Genomic DNA, 21,502 nt, shown 5'->3' on the forward strand with positions numbered 1-21,502 from the left:
TCCAACCATGGACGGTTGGTCCTTGTCGTGTGGTGATCGCAAACGGGAACGCCCAGAGGACACAGAATCTTTAGACCGCTCTCTTGGGGCCTTCCGTTGCTGATCGCTCGACACACGTGTCGAGTCACGGCTAGGGCTGATGTGCTTAGTGGGAGTGGTGTGGGTTGCGCTTTTGCCGCCAGGTGTTGTCCCCATAACTGGACCACTGGCCAGTCCCCCGAGGTCGGGGGCTTGCGCGAGGGTGTCTGAAGTCACCCTTCTGCCCTCGTTGTCTAAAACGTCAGCGTTGCTGCCATTGCTAAAGGTACCTTCGGCGTCCATGGCCTCTCGTTGCCTGGCGTAGTGGGCCCAGTGCTTAGTGGAGCGGTCTTTAGGTGTTTTCGGCTTGAAGAGCTTACACGCTTGACAGGTAGCCTCGGAATGGTCTCGTGGGAGACACAAATTGCACGTATTGTGCTTATCTACCTAGAGGAACTTCCTGTTACACTTCGGACAGAATTTGAAAGGAGTACTCACCATATGTATTAATTTGGCAGCGGGCGAGTATATGTAGGAAATAAATGTGGGAGCCTGTATGACCACCCCCCATTCTCCCTACTTGTCTGTACAAGTCAAGACCAGAGGCCTTCCGAGGCCCAAAGTCTGTCGTGGAGTTTCGACGGCTGGTGTCCTCGATCTTCACCGGCATCGATCTTCGGCGTAGGGTGGAAAGAACAGGGAATTTTTAACAATAATAAGTATAATAGGCTAACGCCAATGGAACTCTGCAATATCTGTCTGACTGGAATAGTGGAAAAAAACAATCTGAGGGTCCTACACGCGTGAGGGATCATGGGTACAGTGGACGTCACACTAGGGATAGTATTACTGGCACGCCCTAGTTCGACGCCCCTTTTCGAGTTTAGAAAAACAAACTGTAATACTCCGCAGCTTCCACTAGTTGTCGGCCTATGCACAGCATGTGATCTAAGCAGATTCCACAAGCCTCAGAAATATATGATACATTACTCACTCTTGTATCTGCTTAGATTCACATGCTGTGCATAGGCTGACATCTAGTGCAAGCTACAGAGTATGACAGTTTTTGTTTTCGAAACTCAAAAAGAGACGTCGACAGGGCATGCCATTAATACTGTCCCTAGTGTGACATCCACTTTACCCAGGGTCCTTCATGTGTCGAGGTCCCTCAGATTGTTATTTTTATGACATGAGGTAGCATGAAGTGTAGCATGAGTCCAGTTGTATCCAAGCAGATACGTATCAGACAAGCTCATAAGCATCCATGTGCCTTCTCTCAGAGGGGAGGAAGGGTGGGCGCATGTGAAACTAAGCAGATACAAGCATCAGAAATAGGACTACGGTGAGTAACGTATCCCTTCTGAGGGTTGTGGAATCTGCTTAGAACACATGCTGTGCATAGATTAGCGGCAGTGTTAGGAGAAGGTGGTGGGATGTGAGAAGGTTCATGGGCCAACAGATCTCTTAGAACCTCTTGTCCCACCTGTGTATCTGTCTTGCAATGGGTGTCAATGCAGTAATGCTGAGTAAAAGTGTGCATTGAGCTCCATGTAGCTATTTTGCAAATGCTGTCCAGAGGGACATTTGCAATGAAAGCCAGAGTGGCTCCACTGCTCCTTGTGGAGTGAGCTCTAGGTGTGAAAGGCAGTGTTTTGTTCTATAATGAATAGCACAATTGTATATATCTGACTATCCATCAGGAGATGGCATTTTTGGAAACGCGGTCTCCTTCTCTGCCTGATACTATGGAGACAAACAGTTGGTCTGTTTTCTTAGCGGTCTTGTCTTGTTTACATAGTAAAGGATCGCCCTCCTCACATGAAGTGTGTGGCGTTTTACCTCAGCTGAGCTGGTGGGGTTCTGAAAGAAAGCCGGTAGCTGAAAGGTGGCACAATTTCTGGAAAAAGCATAAGTCACCCTAGATGTGGAGTCTCCCAAAGCATGCTTATTGGGAAGGTTCCCGAGGCCCAAATGGGCTCTGCATTTAAATAAATGTAACGATTTAGCGTACATCCTGGCAAAGAAGAGAATAGTGATGAGTTGGAAAGCTCAAGCAAGACCTGTGGCACAAGTGTGGTGGAGAGACTTACTGAAATGGGCTAATGCTGAGACCGCGATATGGCAAGAAACATACTACAGAGAGGGAGAACAGGGAAGGGGGGTTCAGTCTTGGAGGTTGCTCGTAGCTGGTTTGGCAGACTATGAACACAAAACACAGGAAGGGATAGTGATTCCTACACAGGAAGCTACGGTTGAAATACGAAATGAAAATAATGAATAATGCAGGATAAAAGGTGTGATGTAGGCCTAGTGTGGGTGAGAGGGGCCTGGGGGGAAAGGGTGTTAGGTTATTTGCAGTGTGTTGATTGTTTATTTGAAATATGTAATGGGTTTGGTTATCTGTTTAAAATAAATAAAAATGGTTTAAAAAAAATAAAAAAGCCAGTAACACAATAGATTGGTTTACGTGAAATTTAGAGATTAGGTGAGAAGCTAGGGCGAGTACGTAAAACCAGCTTGTCTTTACGTACGATAAAGAAAGGATCCAGCACTGACAAAAGCTTGTATTTCACTAACTCTTCTTATGGAAGTAATAGCCACTAAGAAGGCAGTCTTCTAAGTCAGGTGTTTAAGACTTGACTTGTGCATTGGCTTTAAAGGGGGTCCCATGAGCTTAGCAAGTACAACATTGAGATCCCATCCTGGCAGCTGGTTTCAAATGGGAAGGTGGAGTCTCTTTACTACCTCCATTAAAGCCTTGATGACGGGCACCTTACACCACAAGTCCTTATTGTAATGGGTGGTGTATGCCAACAAGGCCGCCAGGTGGACCTTTAAAGAGTTGAATACTAACCGTAATAGCAAGTGGAGCAAATAATTTAGAATGTGGGATGGAGAATATTCTATGGGGTTAACTTGTTTAGACTGGCACCAAAGTACAAATCTTCTCCACTTGTCGAAATAAGTGTCTAGTGTTAGGCTTTCGTGCTTCCTTCAGGATATCCATACACCTGTCTGGTAAGTTATGATGTCTGAACTCAATGACTTCAGGAGCCATGCTGCCCAGTTCATTGAGTGAGGTTGAGGGTGCACTGTTAATCCCCTGTGCTGAGTGAGCATATCGGTCAGGCACGGGAGCTTGATGGGATCGCACATCGCCAGTTTGCGCAGATGTGGATGCCAAGGTTGTCTTGCCCACATAGGAGCAACTAGGATGGAGCGTCACATGTTCCTTGTGGATCTTGTTCACCACCTGCTTCATGAGAGGCGTCGGGGGGCGGGGGGTTGGGAAAGTGTAAGCAAATTACCCTGACCAGTTCATCCATAGAGCGTTCCCCTTGGAGCCAGACTGAGGGAACCTGGACGCGACGTCTGGGCATTGACTGTTTTCGTTTGTAGCGAACAAGTCTATTGTGGGGATACCCTATTGAGAGAAGAGGTGCTCTACGACCCCTGCGTGTAGTCGCCATTCGTGTTTCTCTGGTAGGGGATCTCTGCTCAGTGAGTATGCTGGAGAGTTGAGTTCCCCTGGAACGTGCTGTGATGACAGGAATGTTTTCCGTTTGCGTGCCCATCTCCAAATTTGTTGCACAAGCCTGGACAGATTTGGAGAATGTGTGCCCCCCTGTTTGTTGATGTAAAATATCGCCATAGTGCTGTCTGTTAGGACTTGCACAGATGAGTTTGTTAGGTGAAACTCAAATGCCTAAAGGGCCTTGAATACAGCCTGTAGTTCCAGCAGATTGATGTGGTTATGTGCCGCCGCATGAGACCACAGACCCTAAACTGTGTGATGAAGGTAATGAGTCCCCCACCCGGCAACACCTCACTCGACGGGTGGTGGACTCATTACCTGTCATGACAATTGCTTGTACTTCTGGATCGTGGAAGGGTTTCCCCTTCAACAGATTCTTTTCCACCAGCGAAGATTTTGCACTAGTGTTGGCGAAACGAACACTAGATCGTCCCCCTGACCGCTTGCCTGAGACCAATGTTTCGCCAACCACTCCTGCATGGGTCGCAGGCGCGCGTGAGGCAGGTAAATGCAAGATGCCATCATGCTTATTAAACGCATCACTTTGCGTACGCTTATCTGGCGGCCGGCTTGATAATGAAGTATTTGCAGTAACATGTTTTGGACTCTTTCCTCTGACGGAAAGATCAACCCCTCTTCCATGTTTATAACAGCTCCTAGAAACTGTTTGGTTATGCTTGGCACTAGGCTTCATTTTTTCTCATTGATGGAGAAACCCAATTGAAAGAGAAGGTTGATAGATCTTTGAAAGTTTTGCCTGAAAATGAGGGGAGACTCCCCTGTAATCAGCCAGCCGTCCAGGTAAGGGTACACTGGGATTGCCTCCCTGTGCAGGTGTGCTGCCACCACCGCCAGTACCTTCGTGAATACCCTTGTAGCAGATGCTATTCCGAAGGGCATCCTCGACTGCCTTGCCAAACCGTACAGTGGGCTCGACAGGCATGTTAATGAGAGTGGCCTGCGTCCCAGCCTTAAACACGGATTGGCGTAACAAAGGGTGACGCTTAATAACAGTTCCCTCAGCTGTGATTCTGCCAGCATGGTCTGCAGCGTCAAGATTGCTTTTTTAGCAAGCAGCTTGAAACTTCCCTTCCTTCTGCAGCCACCAGTGCTAATTGACTTTTATGGGGTTGTTGGGCTGACAAGAGTAAAGCTGAGATTTACTTCCATTTATGGCAGTTGTAACTAGCTAATAAAGAAGAATTATTAGCTATCCTGGTCTGGAATGCAGCGGAAGAGGCAACCTTCCTGCCCATTACTTTCTTTGTCTGGAAGAGCCTCAGAGGAGGTTTGGGGAGTACCTGTTCTCTTCCTTGGTGTAGTAACAACGAGCAAGTCAGGCTTTAGCTGCCCCCTGATGTACAGCGGGACAGATGGTGCAGGTCTGAAAAGTTTTTCTATGCAGGGATTAACCGCCCATGTCTGATTGGGTGTTTCTAGCGAGGGTTGTACCTTTCGCTGGACAGACTTTAGTAGGGGAATAAATTGAGTTACAGCCTTTTTATCTCCCAAGATTTCGTCAACGAAATCCTTGTCCTTTGGATCCTCTTGGGTAGATATTTGGAAATGCTCAGCCGTTTTGAGGAGTACTTTGTTCAGAAGAGGTTGATAGTCTATGGGTGAGTCTACAACCGGGGTGTCCTGATTAACTGGGGAGTCCATGTTGTACAATACTGTATCTGAATCACCCTCATCATCCTCATTATCCCCATAATAAGGGTCTGCGGCTTCTTGGACATAAAGGTCTTCATGATCAGTGTCCGGGTCATATAGGTCAATGACGGTGGGGTCTTGCACTAGCTCATCGGGGCGAGACCTTTTAGCACGAGGTTGAACAGGGTTCTGAGACCCCGAGGCCGCTGCTGTGGGGGTGGTGGAATGAAAGCTTGTGAAGTAATCCAGGTCTTTCTCATAAAAGTTTGCCATCAAGGACATTCTTTTCAAGACCCTATCAATCTCTTCAGATGACCATTGGGCAGAAATAGGAACGACCAGTGGTTTAGGTGGGTGACCTAAATCTTCTTGAGTGGGTTGAATTACAGTAGAAGCGCAGCCTTTTCTTTAAGGCTGAAGACAGGGAATCCTGTACCTGAGGTTCCTTACTCTTGTGAGGTGACCTATCTTTTTCTGTGATTTATCTCTATCAGGTGTCTTAAAAGAGCTTTTCTTAGCCTCCTTTGATTTAACAAGGCCTACTGGGACTTACTTCTTGACTAAATGGGCTAGTCCTGATTGTATGTCCCCCCCCCCCGATATTGACGCAGAACGTCAAATCTCGGCTACAGGCAGATCCGAAGTCTCGTCATCTGACTCACGACCTTCGGAAATGTTTTAACCCACATCTGCTCTGTCTTTCGACAGCCAGCGCCTGTCATGTGGCAATCTCGATCTAGAGTGCTCAGAGGATAGCGATTCAACTGACCTCTCCCTAGACGTCATGCGTTATCGTTTGCTCGACACGTGTGTTGAGTCTCGGCTGTGGGTTGTGTGTTTGGTGGAGGGGTTTGCGAGAGCGCTTCCGCCGCTGGGTGTCGTCCCCTTAACAAGGCTGCTGGCCTGTCTGTTGGGGGCCTGCACTTGGGAAACCGGAGTAACCCTGTCGCCTTTGCCGTCGGATACCGCGTCGTTGCTGCCGTCGCAGAAGATCCCTTCCACTTCAATGGCCTCGAGCTTCCTGGTGTGGTGGGCCCAGCGTTTAGTTAAGCGATCCTTCAACGTCTTGGGTTTGAAGAGTCTACACGCTCGTCTACAAGGCCGGAACAGATCCGTCGACGTGAGTCTGCAACGGTCGTTTCTTCTCTTCACCACTGTCGGATGGTCTCGATAGTCGGTGAATATAAAGGATAGTAAGAAAAACTATCAGTAATTGGTCATAATAAATGGCAACGAGCCATAAGGTGAACTCTGCGAAATAGCGTCCATCTGCAATGGTGGAAAAAAACAATCTGAGGGACCTCAACGCGTGAAGGACCATGGGTACAGTGGACGTCACACTAGGGATAGCATTACTGGCACGCCCTGTCGACGTCCCTTTTCGAGTTTCAAAAACAACAACTGTAATACTCTACAGCTTCCACTAGATGTCGGCCCATGCACAGCATGTGATCTAAGCAGATTCCACAAGCCTAAGAAATAAATCTCTACTGCTGCCCTGATTGCACTCATCCCTCACCCCGCACCCCTCCCTTCTCTTCCCCCTGGCACTTTCCCTTCTCCCTCCCCCTACACTTTGCATCTCGCACTTGCACGATCTGAATGACAGTAGGCCTAGTAAGATCATTTGTTTTGTCCTCCCTCTGTCTTCCCTCCCTTGTCTGGTCACGCCTGGAGACACTTGTGTCGGGCGCGTTATGGAACAAGTTACTTACCTGCAACTATTGTCTCCAGCATGGGTCTGGCATGTATTCGCATGCTCATGAATATTCCCTGTCGTTAGGCTGGGAATCCAGAAAAAACAGTTTCACTTACAAACTGTATTACTCCTTTAAACCAATTATTGTCCTCTGGGTCATACTGTCCCCATCCAAAGACAGTCCTCTCCCTAAGCCCCTCCTCTGGCAGCCATCTTCAGATTTGGTAAGCACGTTAAGTGGCAGTATGACCAAGAAGATCCGCAGAGGGGTCGGAGGGAGGGTGTGCATGTGAATCCATGCCAGACCCATGCTGGAGAACAATAGTTACAGGTAAGTAACTTGTTCCTTCTCCAGCATGGGGTCTGGCACGGATTCACATACTCATGAATAACAAATACATAGCAGTACAACATTACACAACCACGGGAGGTGGCAAGGCTCAACAGAAGCAATTAACACTCACCTCTGGAACAGATTCACCTCAAGCAAACAGATTGCGTAGCACTGCTTGGCCGACACTGTACTCCTCCCTGGAATCCCTGTAAACGCAGTAGAACCTTGGTAAGGTGTGTGTGGACCTCCACGTAACAGCCATGCAGATGTCCAGATAGGAACGCCGTTGTCCCAGCGATCACTCTGGTGGAGTGGGCTCTCAGACGGCCGGGCAGAAGTCGGTTCGCCAAGTGGTAATGCATGATGCAGCCGGACAGCCACCTTGAAATGGAAACCTGGGACAAGGCATTCCCATGGTTCACAGGAAGTTGTGACGTGTTCTGAACACCTGCGCGGCATGTAGAACTTCAAAGCATGAGCAACGTCCAGCGAGTGCAAGGCCCTTTCAGCCGGTGACAAAGGTTTCGGGAACAAAACAGGTTAACACCAAAAGCTTGTTGAGGTGGAATTCGGACGGAGCCTTTGGCATGAAAGAGGGTTGAATCTGCAGCACCACCTTCGATTTGTGGAAAGTCAGGTATGGTTGCTTGCAGGATAGGAACTGGATCTCACACAGCCTCCTGGCAGAGGTGATGGACACGAGGAAAGCTGTTTTCCACGAGAGGAACGAGAGGGGCCTGATGCATCGGCTCGAAGGGGGCCCCCATGAGCCGTGTCAGAACTACATTAGTTCCCACGCTGGGACAGGATCCTTCACCAACAAGAATCGAAAAAGTCCTTTTAGGAACTCCTTGATGAGTCAGTGACTCCACAATGAAGATCTTCCCGGAGACCTGGTGTAGCGGGAGGTAGCTGCTGGATGCACCTTGATAGAAGCGTGGGCCAGGCCGGCCTTAGCCAAGGAGAGCAAGTCTGGAAGAACTTGCGGGTCCGTGACCCTCAGCGTGGTAATCTTCTCTGACCAGCACCATGTAAAAAAACGCTACTACTTGTGACCGTAGCACTTCAACGTCAACGATGTCCTGGCATTGGCAAGGATCTCTCTGCAGTTCGCAGGCAACTCGTATCCACCAAATTCTAGGACTGCAGAAGCCTAGCCTTCAGGTTCAGCGACCCTGGGTCGTGATGCAGGATTGTGCCCCCTTCTCTGATAAGAAGATCCAGAACTACTGGCAGCTTGACCGGGGGTGACGCCGACAGACTGAGAAGGTCTGGATACCAAATATGCCTCAGCCACGCCGGGTCGATGAGTAGCATCCTGCATTGCCACTGTGAGTGTTGATGACTCTTAGCAGGAGAGGCAATGGAGGAAACACGTACAGAAACAGGCCTTCCCATGGGAAGGAGAACACGCCCCACATGCTCCTTGGTTGGTGGTATCTGCTGACAAACCTATGGCATTTGGAGTTTGCCACCATCGCAAACAGATCGATCTGGGCCCTGCCCCACTTCACGAAAATTGCGGTGCTGCCAAAGTTCCCACTCGTGGCAGGAGCGCAACTCCCTGCTGAGGGAGTCTGCAATGGTGTTCTTGACTCCCACTTTGTGAAGAGGAACAAGGAACATCTCTTGACCGACGGCCCCACTGTTTCTTCATATGGAACATTGTGGTGGTGTTGTCTGTGAAGATCCTCACCACCTTTCCCTTCTGAGACGGAAGGAACGACTTGAGGGCCCAGAACATATTTATTTGTCCTTGGCCCAAGGAGCAGCAAACGCTGTTGCACAATGCCGGGGGGTAAGGGGCAGAGCACACTTGGAAAACGACTCCAACCGGCCGCACCGCAAGAGGGTACCATCCGACATGGTTGGGCTAAAGATCCTGACGCCCCTCCCCCTCCAGCAGACAAAGCAATAAAGCCAGGTTGCACACTTGAATAGCACTACAAACACCATGGCCATGTCCAAAGAGGACCTGGAAGCATGTTTCAATGACTTCCAGAATAAACTCACCATCATTTCAGACCAAGTTTGCAGCACTTACTTCAAAAGTGAAGTTGGCCATCCAGGACTTGAACAAGGATGTCGCAACACTGGAGAAGCGGACAGACACCACAGGGAGAGCGCTCCAGGAAATTGTGGAAGACAATAGGAAAACAGAATAAACCCTTGAGGATTTGTCCAGGATCTCCCACAATTTGGAACTCCAATGTGAGGATCTTGAAAACAGATCTCGAGGTTCCAATATTCAAATTCAGAACCTGCCAGAAGAAGTGGGGGACAGGTACCTAAAGGAGACGTTCAGTGGTCAGATACGATTGTAAAGCACTCCCTATTTTTTAAAGTTGGGGGTAAAATAATTTTTTTCAGAGTACAAATGTAAGTTCAATTGCCAAAGGGAGTATTTTAGAAATCGAGTAAAAATATTTTTACTGGAAAACAGAAATGTTTTTGCCATAATAATTCCTTTGCACCTCGTTATTCATGCACATTAAAAGATGCACGTTTACGTCCAATTAGGCAGTAAATATAGTAGTTGCTTCCTGTTGTACTATCTGCACTACTTGTCCAAACATATACATGCAGCCGTGTGGGTGAAAGCAGGGGCACAAGGTCCTATGTGTCTGTTTCCTATTTGTTGGGAGTATTTTTACTCCCTATTTGTATTTTTGGGAGTATTTGCCTATTTTTAGCAAGCCAAAGCGGCTGTTACACCCTTTATCTGTAGGGCTGGAGACAGTCAATCAGATCTTTGCAGACCTTCAGGGTGACAGCAAAGCAGAGCGCACAGGATCAGCCCTAAAACGCAAGAACCAGGCAAGCGGCCCAGAGACACACTGGCAGCATTAGCGTGTTACCCCCAGAAAGAGTTTATCCTCCGAGCGGCCCACCAGGCAAAACCTATCACCTACAATGGGGCAGAGATCCAATTGTATCAGGACGTAGCCCAGTCCACTCTGCAGAAGCGCTGGGAGATGGGCCCAATGTTGAGAGCCCTACAGGCTGAGAATATCAAGTATAAGTGGACCTTCCCCTTTTGGTCTTCTGTTTACCTGGGATGGGCGCCAGCATAGGATAACCGCGAGTCACAAAGGGATCCACATTCTGCATCTCAGTGATGCTGAAACACAATCTGAGGTACCCGGAGGGGAACTAGTGACCCCAAAGAACAAAAGAGTGGGAATGATCACAAGTGGCGTGACCACGCAGAAAGAACCAGTGCCCGAGCGTGGGCCATCTGGATAGGCACCCTGCTAGTAAGCCGTAAACCACAACACAATTGGGACTGAGAAGAGACAATGGCGGCTGCCCGTACTATCAAAAACGACAGCCCTAGGGCTTGCGGAAGCGCAGCTCTGCCTTACCGGTAACTTGGAAACCTGCAAGGGGTATTAGGACACCGCACTAGTTTGCCCATGTGTCATAAGCGAGCCAATCCTGAGGACGCCAGGCCTGAAGGTTCACTAGGAACTTTGGCTCGTCCTGTGGGGAGCGGAGAGAGCGAGGGGGAACACTAGGGGGAGTAGGAGGCGAGGCGGGAGCACACTAGGGGGAGCTGGAGGGGAGACAGGATTCAGGAAGGGTTGTGGGAGTTTGGGGTGGAATGGGTGCACAAACAGCTTGGGTAGCTGAGGCAGCAGAATGTGGGAAGGGGGCAACTAGTGAAGCATTGTCAAGTACTCTAGAGATCCATCTTCAAGTGTCTCACGCTTAATGTGAGGGGGTTAAATTCCCCTACGAAGCGGAAGAAAGTTGACCGTTTTCTCCATCATGCACAGCCAGATATAATGGCCCTACAAGAGATTTGCAGGTTTAGAGCGCAGACAAGGGGTGTCTGATAAGTGCAGGTAAAGGGACTGTAGGGTTAAAGATACAGACCCAAGTGCAAGGGTTGCCAGGAGGCTGTGTGGGTGTGTGGCTGGGTGGCCAGGGACCTGGGCCCGAAATCACAGGGTAACCAGGTGCACGGTGCCAGAGCAGACAGATCAGCAGGGGAGAGCGAAGGCAGAAGCAAAGAGGAAGGTCTTGAGGTGCTTTTGGAACCGGAAAATGGTTCTCCTCAAGTTTCAGAGTGGCAGGGAGGCTGTTCCATAGGGAGGCCCCAGCTGAGGAAAGAGATCTACCCCCAACTGGTTGCTTGGAGAAGCGACTGACCCTGAGGGAGTTGGAGGAACAAAGAGCTTGAGTAGGAATAAAACTGATCGGCTGGTAGCACGGCAGCTCAAACAAGAGCATCATTCCAGAAAATTCAGGAAATTACAAACCCACAGGGGACGACGGTGACCCCACTCCAAATATTTCCAAACAATATTTGGCCTTTTATTCCTCTTTATGCACTTCAGATCACCCTGATCAATCCCTGCAAGACTCATACCTAAGCTCGGTTCCACTCAGAAATATAACTCCAGTAGAGTGGGAATTACTTGAGGCCGAAGTGCAGGGGGCGATTAGAGATCTACCACTGAATAAGTCTCTTGGCTCTGGTGGCTTCCTGGCTATATTCTATAGGACCTTTCAAGCACTACTGGCCCCCAAATTAGTCCACTTGTAGAACTCATTTGATATTTCAAGCCATAAAACGCCAATGAAGTTGGAAGTGAAGCTGGTCCTTTTCCCGAAACCTGCTAAAGATCACTCTTTATGCATGTCCTATTAGCCCATCGCCCATATAAACACAGATGCCAAAATCTATACGAAAACTTTAGCAAAGAGGTTGGACGATACCCTCTTGAAATTAGTCCACCCAGATCAGTCAGGGTTTATACAGCAGCGGCAGACATTTCATAATATCCAGATGGTGTGCCATCTCATAGAAAAAACATCCCTAAAGAGTGTCCCGGCACTGCTTCTCTCGTTGGGCGCCGAGAAAGCGTTCAACCAGGTCTAGTGGTCTTTCTTGTTCCGCACTATGGAAATGATGAGGTTTGGGGCTTCGTTTCTATGAAAAGTCCCAGACAATCCTGTGGAGGAGAGGTACCAAGCAGGGCTGCCCCCCCCCCACTCCTATATGCACTTCACCTGGAGCCTTTTTTTTGCAAGATTCGATCTGTGGGGACTTTCAGGGGTGTCCCTTTTGGGGGGGAAGATCATAGGGTGATGGCATATGCAGACGATATGCTTCTTACATTAACAGAGCCTGAGCAACCTCTGTCAGAGGTTATTTGAAAATTCAAAGCTTTCGAGCCGTGGCAGGGCTAAAGGTCAACATCAAGTTTAAAATCTTAAATTTATCAGTTGAGGGGAAGGGACTAGGGCGGGCAAGGCATGCCACCCAATTTAGGTAGGTTTTAGAGGGCATAAAACTGCAAGGGGTGACAATCACAAGAACGCTGAAGGGCCTATACGCTGCAAACCATCAGTCCCTACTGGAGGCTACGAAGCTGCAATTATGCACGTGGGGCCCACTCTTGATCTTGTGGCTTGAACAAATCAACACAGTTAAGATGGTAGTCCTGCCTACTAATGCTCTACTACTTTCAGCCACTCCCAATCCCTGTTCCTGGATCTTTCTTCCAGACACTTAATAATATGCTCTCTATCTTTGTCTGGAAAAACAAAGCCCAGTGGGCTGAATTACAAACATTAATGCCACCTATGCACAAGGGGAGTGGGGGGTGAGACAGGCCTCCCAAATTTCTTATGCTATTATAGAGCGGCCCAAATTAGGGTCATCAAGGACTAGTTCATGGGAGTGACTGGCAAACGGTGGGTACAAATAAAATTAGGTTAAAAAAGCATAAGACATTTTTGTACTACAACCATCTCGAAACCCACTTATTCCGTAATGTATGCGATAATGCTCACCTCTGTGTCTTTAATAGAATCAAGACTCCCTGAGCTGTAAGCCCGGGTAATCTTCATTCAATGTTGAGACCGGACGCAAGCATTATGCTTCTTCAAAGCTCTGCACAACTCGCGCTGCTGCGTTTGTTATTGGCTTGGAATACAACGTCCAAAAGGTGGAATCGTTTGACCATTCCACTGCTTTAAGACTATCCTGCAGACTAGCGCCAGAGCCAAATGTTTTGGAGGCCATTGCTTCTTTTACGTAGTGGGCCCCGAAACTAGCTACGTTCACTCCAGCCAAAGACATCACTTCCCACACCCATCTATCTATATTGGCCACAGCCATTGCCTGCACATAATAAGCAACTGGGACACCCCCGGGGATCTCACCCCGCTCGCCGTCGCCTCATACTCCTTAATGCAGGCCGCCACGCATAAATTGGGCTGCGCTGGTAAATACGGGTAGGAGATGAAGGTGGAATTACTCTTGGTCTGTCTAGGTACTGTAAACATCTTTGTCTACCTCTAGCGGGCTTCACATCCGCTATTCTCCTACATGACACGAGACATAGCAGCATAGCCAGCATGCCGGACAATTGCTGATCCGACAGATCTCTATTCCGTGGCCGACCTGTGAGTAGCCCAAGCACCACATTGACATCCCAGATGTGTGCATACTTAGGAAGCGGCGGTGAACAGATCTGTAGTCCCCGCACTAAACGCACCACTGCTGAATGTTCCCTGTGAGAAACCTGAAAGTGTCTCCCTGACTAGGCCGCGGGGATCTGTCATCCAGGTGGCCAGGACACGGCCATCGCTATTGGATCCAGTTCCTGGGGGTGGGTCAGTGAGGGAGGATCACCTGAATGGGGGGCCTTCGGGGAGTGAAGTACGACACTGACGGGTGGGATGCAGTATCCCTCTTCTTATAACACCTTTTCCCCACCCTACCCCGTAGGATATTGAAACACTCGACTTGCCCCCCCGCTCCACTTTTTTACATGAAAAATTTCACAAACCGCGAAAGACACCGGACAAACACCAGAGCCGTTTACCTGATATGTCCCAACGCAAGGGTCAAGCAAAGTCAGGCACATGTCCAGAATCACACACATAGCCCTTTCCCTTCCCCACAGGGATACAAGATGTTGCACGAGATATTATATGATATGGCATTTGTAACACGCCTATACACAAGTGTTTCAAGGCACGACGAGGCAAGGGAGAGGAACAGAGGGAAGATAGAGACAATAATCTTACTAGGCCAGGTGACATTGAGATCGCGCAAGTGCAAGGGAGGGGGTGGAAGGGGAAAGGTGCGAGGGGAAAGGGGGAGGGGGAAGTACAGTAGATAGGATAACAGAAATTAAATAAGAGCAATAAATAAGAAGTGTAGCCAGCTGGTGGCAGGTGCAGGGTAAGTGCAGACATCTGGTGTCAATTGCTGGTAGGGGCTGTATGGATACAGAAACAGCCCCAGAGTTCAAGGGTTGCCAGGGGGGCAGTGCAGGTGTGCAACTGGCGGGGAGTGCATCTGGGCCCAAGAACAGAGGGTAGCCAGTTGACCAGTGCAGTTTCAACCAGGAGTGGAGAGCAGGGGGGAGGAAGAGAGAAAGCAGAAGCAAAGAGGAAGATCTTGAGGTACTTCCAGAAGCAGAGATGGTTTTCCTCAAGTTTCAGAGAGGCAGGGAGACTGTTCCAGAGGGAGGCCGCAGCTGAAGAAAGATCTACCACCAACTCGTTGCTTGGAGAAGCGACTGACCCTGAGAGAGTTGGAGGTGGATGAACGAAGAGCTTGAGAAGGAAGATATTTAGGAAGAGAGAGTTAAAGGTTTTGAGGCCCCAGGCCCCAAAAGGCCTTGTGGACAATGCAGAGAGTTTTGAACTTAATCCTTGCAGCCACTGGGAGCCAGTGCAGCGATTTCAGTCCTGGAGAGATACGATCCCTGGCCAAGGACAAATCTTACAGTTCTGTTTTGGATGAGTTGCATAGGGCGGAGAGTAGAGGCAGGCAGATTTAGAAAGAGGCTGCGGTTATAATCCAACCTAGAGAAAACCAGGGCTCTGGAGGCACTGAGTTTCTGAGGGAAGGAGAGGAAAGGAAGAATACCTCTGAAGAGGTGCAGCTGGTAGTGTGACCTTAGAGTCCTGCCTTGTCCCATGCTCCAAAAGTGGGGAAGGGAGACCATGATTACTGCATCCTGTCTTATTATTTATGAACACTTCTTTTCTTTCTTGTGATCCCTATCCAACACTCTTTTGTATTTAGCGTAAGGATTGGCAACAGGTTTTTCTTAGAAGATTATTTAACAAGACGCTACTGCCTTATTTTGATTTGATGGTCGTAACTTGCTCACATCATAGATTTAGGTTTAGATTAGGTGCTTTTCCACCCTACCTATACAGTTTAATAAACACACTTGAACTGTGATCACTTGTGTCTGTCTATTCTTCATACCATCCTTTCCTTACATCCGTCATGGTCCCACCATCTACAGAGTCATGCCCGGCGGATATAGCTGATCGGTAAACTCCTACCGTCTGGAAAGCGCTGCCCCCCTCTTCCGATAGGTGGGCTAAAAAGTTCAGAACCTACGACAGGAGCCAAAACAGGATTGACACTGTGTTGCACGCACCATTGCGCCCATCTTCCCCAAGCAGCATCATGGCTCTGGAGGGTAGATGGGGCCCAGGACTGCTTGATGAATTCTGCAGTAGCCCCCAAATGCCTAGCAGCTGCCATCATCTCCCGATACCCTTCACGCCAGCAGCAGGCTCTTCGTTCTCATCAGAGGATAATAATTCCCTGATGGATCTTTTCAGAAGATCTAGCCGGTGGGGAATATCACAGAAAATTCAGGAAAGTTCCATCAGAGCCAGAAACGAGGCTTGCAATGTCCAACACAGCGTTACTACTACTACCTCCGCTTTCTCTCTGCTGTCCTTTGCCAGAACCCTAGCCAACGTCATGAAAGGGGGGAAACGCAAAGTGCACTGCGCCCATGCAAGGCTGCAGGAATGCATCTGCTACTAGAGCTTACAGGTGCAGTCTCCAGCTGAAAAACATGTCTAACTGTGTGTTCAATCTGGATGCAAACAGGTCTATGTCCAGCGGACTCCACAGTGTCACTATCCGAGCAAAAGTACTCATGTGAATCGTCGTTGATAGCGCAAATTCGAATCCGCTACCACATTTTGTGCTCCCGAGAGATATTTGTCCGTTACCGAGAGCCTCTTATCGAGGCAGAAGATCTAAAAATCCTTGGTCAGCTCCGCCAACATCCTGGACTTTGTGCCTCCCAGGCGATTGATATATCTAACCCCCAAAATGTTGGCCATCCAGAGAAGGATGCAACATTGACCTTTGTCCCTGGTAACATTTTTTCACCAGGAAGGAGCCCTATAATAACTCTTGACAGTTGATATGCATGTCTAGCTCCCCCTGAGACCATCAGCAGTTGACTGCATCTTGAGCCCCAGCTTACTCTGCTCACGTCCAATTATATGACCAGCTCGGGACATCACCAAATATCGCTCGGTCGTTCCTGTGAGAAACCTGAAGGTGTCTCATGCGCTAGTCCCCAGGTAACTGTCATCCAGGTGGCCAGGACACAGACATCGCTTTTGGATCCAGTTCCTGTCGGTGGACCAGTGCGGGAGGATCACCTGGATGAGCGGTCATCAGGACACCGAGGGTGAGACGCCGTATCCCCTTCCAAATAACACCTTTTCCCCATCCTAGCAGGTAGGATACCTAAAAATCCAACCTCCCCCCCCCCCTTTCCGATACAAACACTTTCTAACAGACAGTTCACTGTGAGCGACAACGCACTAACACCAGGGTCGTATACCTGACGTGTCCCAACACCATGGACAAGCAAGGTCCGGCAATTACATATTATTACACACACCTGACTTCCATCACACGGATAAAAGGCAGAGCACAAAAGCACACTCTGAGCGATGGCAGTTTGTTACAAGGAGAAAGATGCCAAGACCAGAGAGTCGCAAGGAGGGCAGTACCCATGACCTCTAAAGACTTACTTTCACGAGCCTTGGAAAGTAAGAAACTGAAGACCAGGAACTAAGGCTGATCAAACTTGCACAGTGTGTCGGTGGTACCCGGGCCTCTCCCGCGTCGCTAACCAAGGTGAGGAGGAGTGATTGTCGCTGTCGTACTGTCCTTGGCCCCTACAACAAAGCAGTGTCAGAAAAGACAGCACAGCCAGTGAATCGGAGAGACTGTTACCAGATTGGCTTGTGTTTTGAACCAAGGTTGCAAGCGGCAACTTTTTATAAAGAGAACAGTGGGTGAGGCGTTGGCAATGAGTGATGCATGTATAATTGGAACCCGAGAAGTAATTAAACTTTGTGATTGAACTTTGGGAGGCAACCCGAGATACCATACACAGAGTGGTCCAGCGCCACGTTTGCGCTCATTCGAAGGTCTTGGTTAAGTATCCAACTAATGCTGATTGTAAGAAAAAGGTATACGGAGATCAAAGTGGTCATGCAACGGGTCTTGTTAAATCCTTTGCACATTCGAAAGTCTTCGATAGTTTAAAGTGCATCACAATTGGTCCGAGCCCAGCTGAGTGAGACTGATCGAGCGAAAGAAAAGGATCTGAGCCCGGCTGAGGGGGATCCGGGGTGAACGGTGAGTCACCCGAGAAGGAATTATCTTAACATAGTTTGAAAGGGATCGGAGTCCAGAATGGGGAGAATCGAACGTTGAACTTTTTGTTTTAAAAAGGGTGCGAGCCCAGCTGAGGGGGATCCAGGGTGAACACCCAAATTGAGTTCTGGAACAGGAAATTAACATTTTTGTGTTCTTTTTGTATACCAGACCCTCTGAGTTAAGAGACTTGCAAGAAGTAAAGAGGCTTGGACACAGGAGGTCTTCAAATGTGAAAATAGAACTGTAACCTCATACCGCAGAAGCCAGTGTCTGTGCTTTGCTCAATCGAGTGATTCGCCTTGTCCTGTGCTGAAAACGTGGGGAAGGGAGGCCAACGGCCCAAACATTCTTACTTATCATTTTGTGAACACTTTCTTTTTCATGAACATCACCCCACCTTATTTTGTAAATTGGTGGTGAGGACAAAGGTAAGGCAATAGGTTTTTTAGTATAGGCCCTTTTTAATATGGCAAGACTCCACTAGGACTGCATTATTATTTGATGATCGTAGCTTGCTCCCATCTATAGATTTAGGTTAAGATAAGCGTTTATCTCACCCTTGTGAAAGTTCAATAAACACCCTTGAACTGTGGTCACTTGTGTCTGTCTTACTGTCTTACTGTTGATACCATGCCTTCCTTACATTCCACACCTCCTTATTCTGGAGCCACAACTCCAACTCTGACCTTCCTTCTGGGTTGAGTGGCACTAGATGATAACCCAGGCCCTGCTGTAGATGTTGGATTTTCAGTCGCTGAAGGGCCCTGTTGTGGAAATATAGCCTGGATTGAGGCTGCTAGAAGGCCCACAACTCTCACTAAAGCTCAGATGGAGATGTGCGACCTCGCTAGAGCCGTATGCAACTCCTTTTTTATTGCTCTCAGTTTGGCCGCTGGCAGCTCTAGCGTTGCCTTTGTGGAATCTACTACAAATCCCAGAAACTAAGCGTTGTTTGGGGCACAGCTCAGACTTTTTCCCGATTGAGTAGGAACCCCAGCGATGCCAGGAGATGGGACGCCCATTGCACTTGCTTCAGGAATACCAGCTTGTTCTCTGAAAGAATGAGGATGTCGTCCAAATAAACTATGACTCTCATTCCTCTCTCCCTCATGACCGCCGCTATCGGTCTCATGACCTTCGTGAATGCCCAGAGAGCCGAGGCTAATCCTAATGGCAGGCACTTGAACTCAGGTAGGATTGGTGCTCTAAGGGGATCATAATGGTCAGATAAGTGTCTTCAAATCCAGTCTCGCGTGCCAGTCTCCCTTCTGGAGAATGTCTCTGAGGAGGTGTATAGCCTCCATTTTGAAATGTCTGTAAACCAGCCATCCGTCCAACTCCTTTAAATTGATGAATGGCCTCATTTTCTCCTTGCGATGCCCCAGGAACATGCTGCTGACAAACGCAAGGGGGAATTTGCTGTTGCGCCGCACCCTTCGCCACTAACAGCACAAGCTCTGTCTCTAACAGTCCGGCCTCTGCTTGCGAGTGTGCCAGACATCTGGGGTGCCCTCTCTGCATCGGCTCGTTGATTAACTCTAACCTGAAACCCGTTACAGTCTGGAGTAGCCATGCATTGCTGGAAAGCTTTCGCCAATCTGTAAAAAACAAGGCTATCCTGCCACCTACTGGGGGATAACTCGCTAGCGCTGCATTCTCCTGCTTACGGCCCTTGGTGGCGGATGTAGCTGCAACCTCTGCGGCCTCTGTTGCCACTTCCACGGGCCGGGAAAAAAAAAGGTCTTGCTGGCGTGATTCCCAATACTGAGCTCTTGGGTTCCGAGGTCTCCTCTGTGAGTGAAAGCGAACGGCAAAACAACCTCTATGACGGACGGTCCCAGCCAAAACACGGCTTGGGAATATTTTCTTGGAGGACTGGGTCTTCTCCAGGGCCGTGTTAATGCCCACAAATTTCACCATCTCTTTAGTGAACAGCTTGCCAAACAGCAGCCCCTGGGCCGTCTCCCCTGCCTCGTAACTTGGGATCAATCTACAATAACAAGTTATTTTTCCTTTTGGAAGAAAAGGTGCAATTGGCATTGCCAAGCAGACAGGGCCCTCTGCGCCCAGCTTGCCGGTACATCAGCGTCTATGGGTTCTCCTGTGTCTCTGACCCTCTCTGCCAGGTCCATTATTTTTGTGAATGGCCCCGCCAGGTCTAAGACCATCTCTTGGCAGCCTTTCCAGGAGTGATCCACGCCTTACCTGATTGTTCTGGAAGCCTTAGAGACGGACGCTATCATTCTAGGCTCCAGTTCTGGAGTTTCTGCCACTTCATCCAGGAGTTCGAGGCATGGACATTCTGACCGCATTCATAGTCTAGTGTCCTTTTCCTATGGTTTGCGCAGCCTCTGCACCATGTACAAGGATACTCTGGGCGAGGGGATCCAGTCAATAGACCTTGGGTGAATCATGCTCCCTGGATTAAACATGTCTGCAAGTTCTCCATTGGCGTCTTCCAAATGTTTAACCTTCTTAGACCTCTTACTGCCTTCTAGACACCTTTGAGGAGGCAAGTCCCACAAATCGGTATCAGGCGATGTGTCGCCATCGCCACCCATATTCTGCGCCCCTGCGGAAGGGGGTATGAGGTTTGGCACGGTCGATATTTGTAAGAGAGCGCTTTTCAGCTTATCGAAAGCATCAACTGCCTCTGGAGCCTTTCTTTGACGCTCTGTTTCATGACTGAGGGAGCAGAACAGGGATGCCTCTTCTGGGACTGGTCTTTCTCCTTGTTGGCTTCCTCCTCTATAGGCTGGCTGGAGGGCATGCTGGTAGTACCTCTGGGGTTCCGTCTGCCTCTACCGTCCCGCATAAGACTCTAGAGTATCTAACCTTTCCTGCAATGGTCACACTCCATGCGCTGCTGCTTCGTCAAGGGATTAGTCAAGGAACTTCAGTCCGCTTCCTCTTCAGGGAGTTCTAGCTCCTCGCTATTTCATCATCTTGTGAGTCTTCACACCAAATATGAGTGCCTGGGTACCTGATCTAGCAGGTTGAATAGCACGCCCTCAGGTCTGGGATCTAGCTGCCAGGTGGGGATGGCTCAGAGAGAGTATAAGAAGAACTGTCATTTAGGGCTCTAACCAACAGCCTCTTATCTGCAGGCTGTCTGCACTCAAGAGCGGTATAAGCCTCTTAGCTCTGTGGAAAGGCAGTGCTGCACGATGCCGTGCTTAAGAGCTCATTTGCTGTGGGACTCAATTGATGCCTCTGATAATCCACTCTTAACTTTGAAAGCGAGAGCGGGAGCTGGAAATTGAAATTCATTCCTTTGCTGCGCTCGCCAGAAACTACAGTGTAGCCCAGAAGCTTTTGTCAAAGTGATGACACACTTGAAACGTACCCGCTGCATGTTGGCGGCATGGTGTGGCTGCACAAAGCTGCTATGGTCCGCGCTCACATTGCTGCTCAACCATGGGCGGGCACCCGCACTGTCCCAAGAGGCTTGCACAATCTGGGCAGTGTGCTATCACAGTCTGTTGCTCGGGGACCGTCCCCGAACTGTAGCTCACAACCGAGCAAGCATAGCGTGCATTGAGTGACCCTTGGAGGAACCAAATTGCTTGAGGAAACAGAGGCGCGAGCCGGGTGCCCTGAAGGGAATTCAGTACTCACAGGTCTGGCTTGCGATCTCCACCGGTGGTGTTCTGCCGCGTCACAGCTACGTGCGAAAAGTATGCAATGAAAACATGGCTGCAATGTCTAAATAGGCATAAGACACAAATTAACACTAATGCCTGGTATGAGAAACCTGAAAGAGTCTCCCTAGCTAGTCCCCGGGGATCTGTCATCCAG

General features: G+C 49.1%; 1 protein-coding gene across 13 annotated transcripts in view; it reads right to left on the reverse strand.

The window, feature by feature from the left end:
• Positions 1–21,502, reverse strand: part of INO80E (INO80 complex subunit E) — a 657,413-nt gene that overhangs the window by 393,665 nt on the left and 242,246 nt on the right. The window lies entirely within an intron of this gene.

The sequence above is a fragment of the Ambystoma mexicanum genome, chromosome 3p, assembly GCF_040938575.1.
Source record: "Ambystoma mexicanum isolate Mex_15411 chromosome 3p, UKY_AmexF1_1, whole genome shotgun sequence".
Taxonomy (NCBI): domain Eukaryota; kingdom Metazoa; phylum Chordata; class Amphibia; order Caudata; family Ambystomatidae; genus Ambystoma; species Ambystoma mexicanum.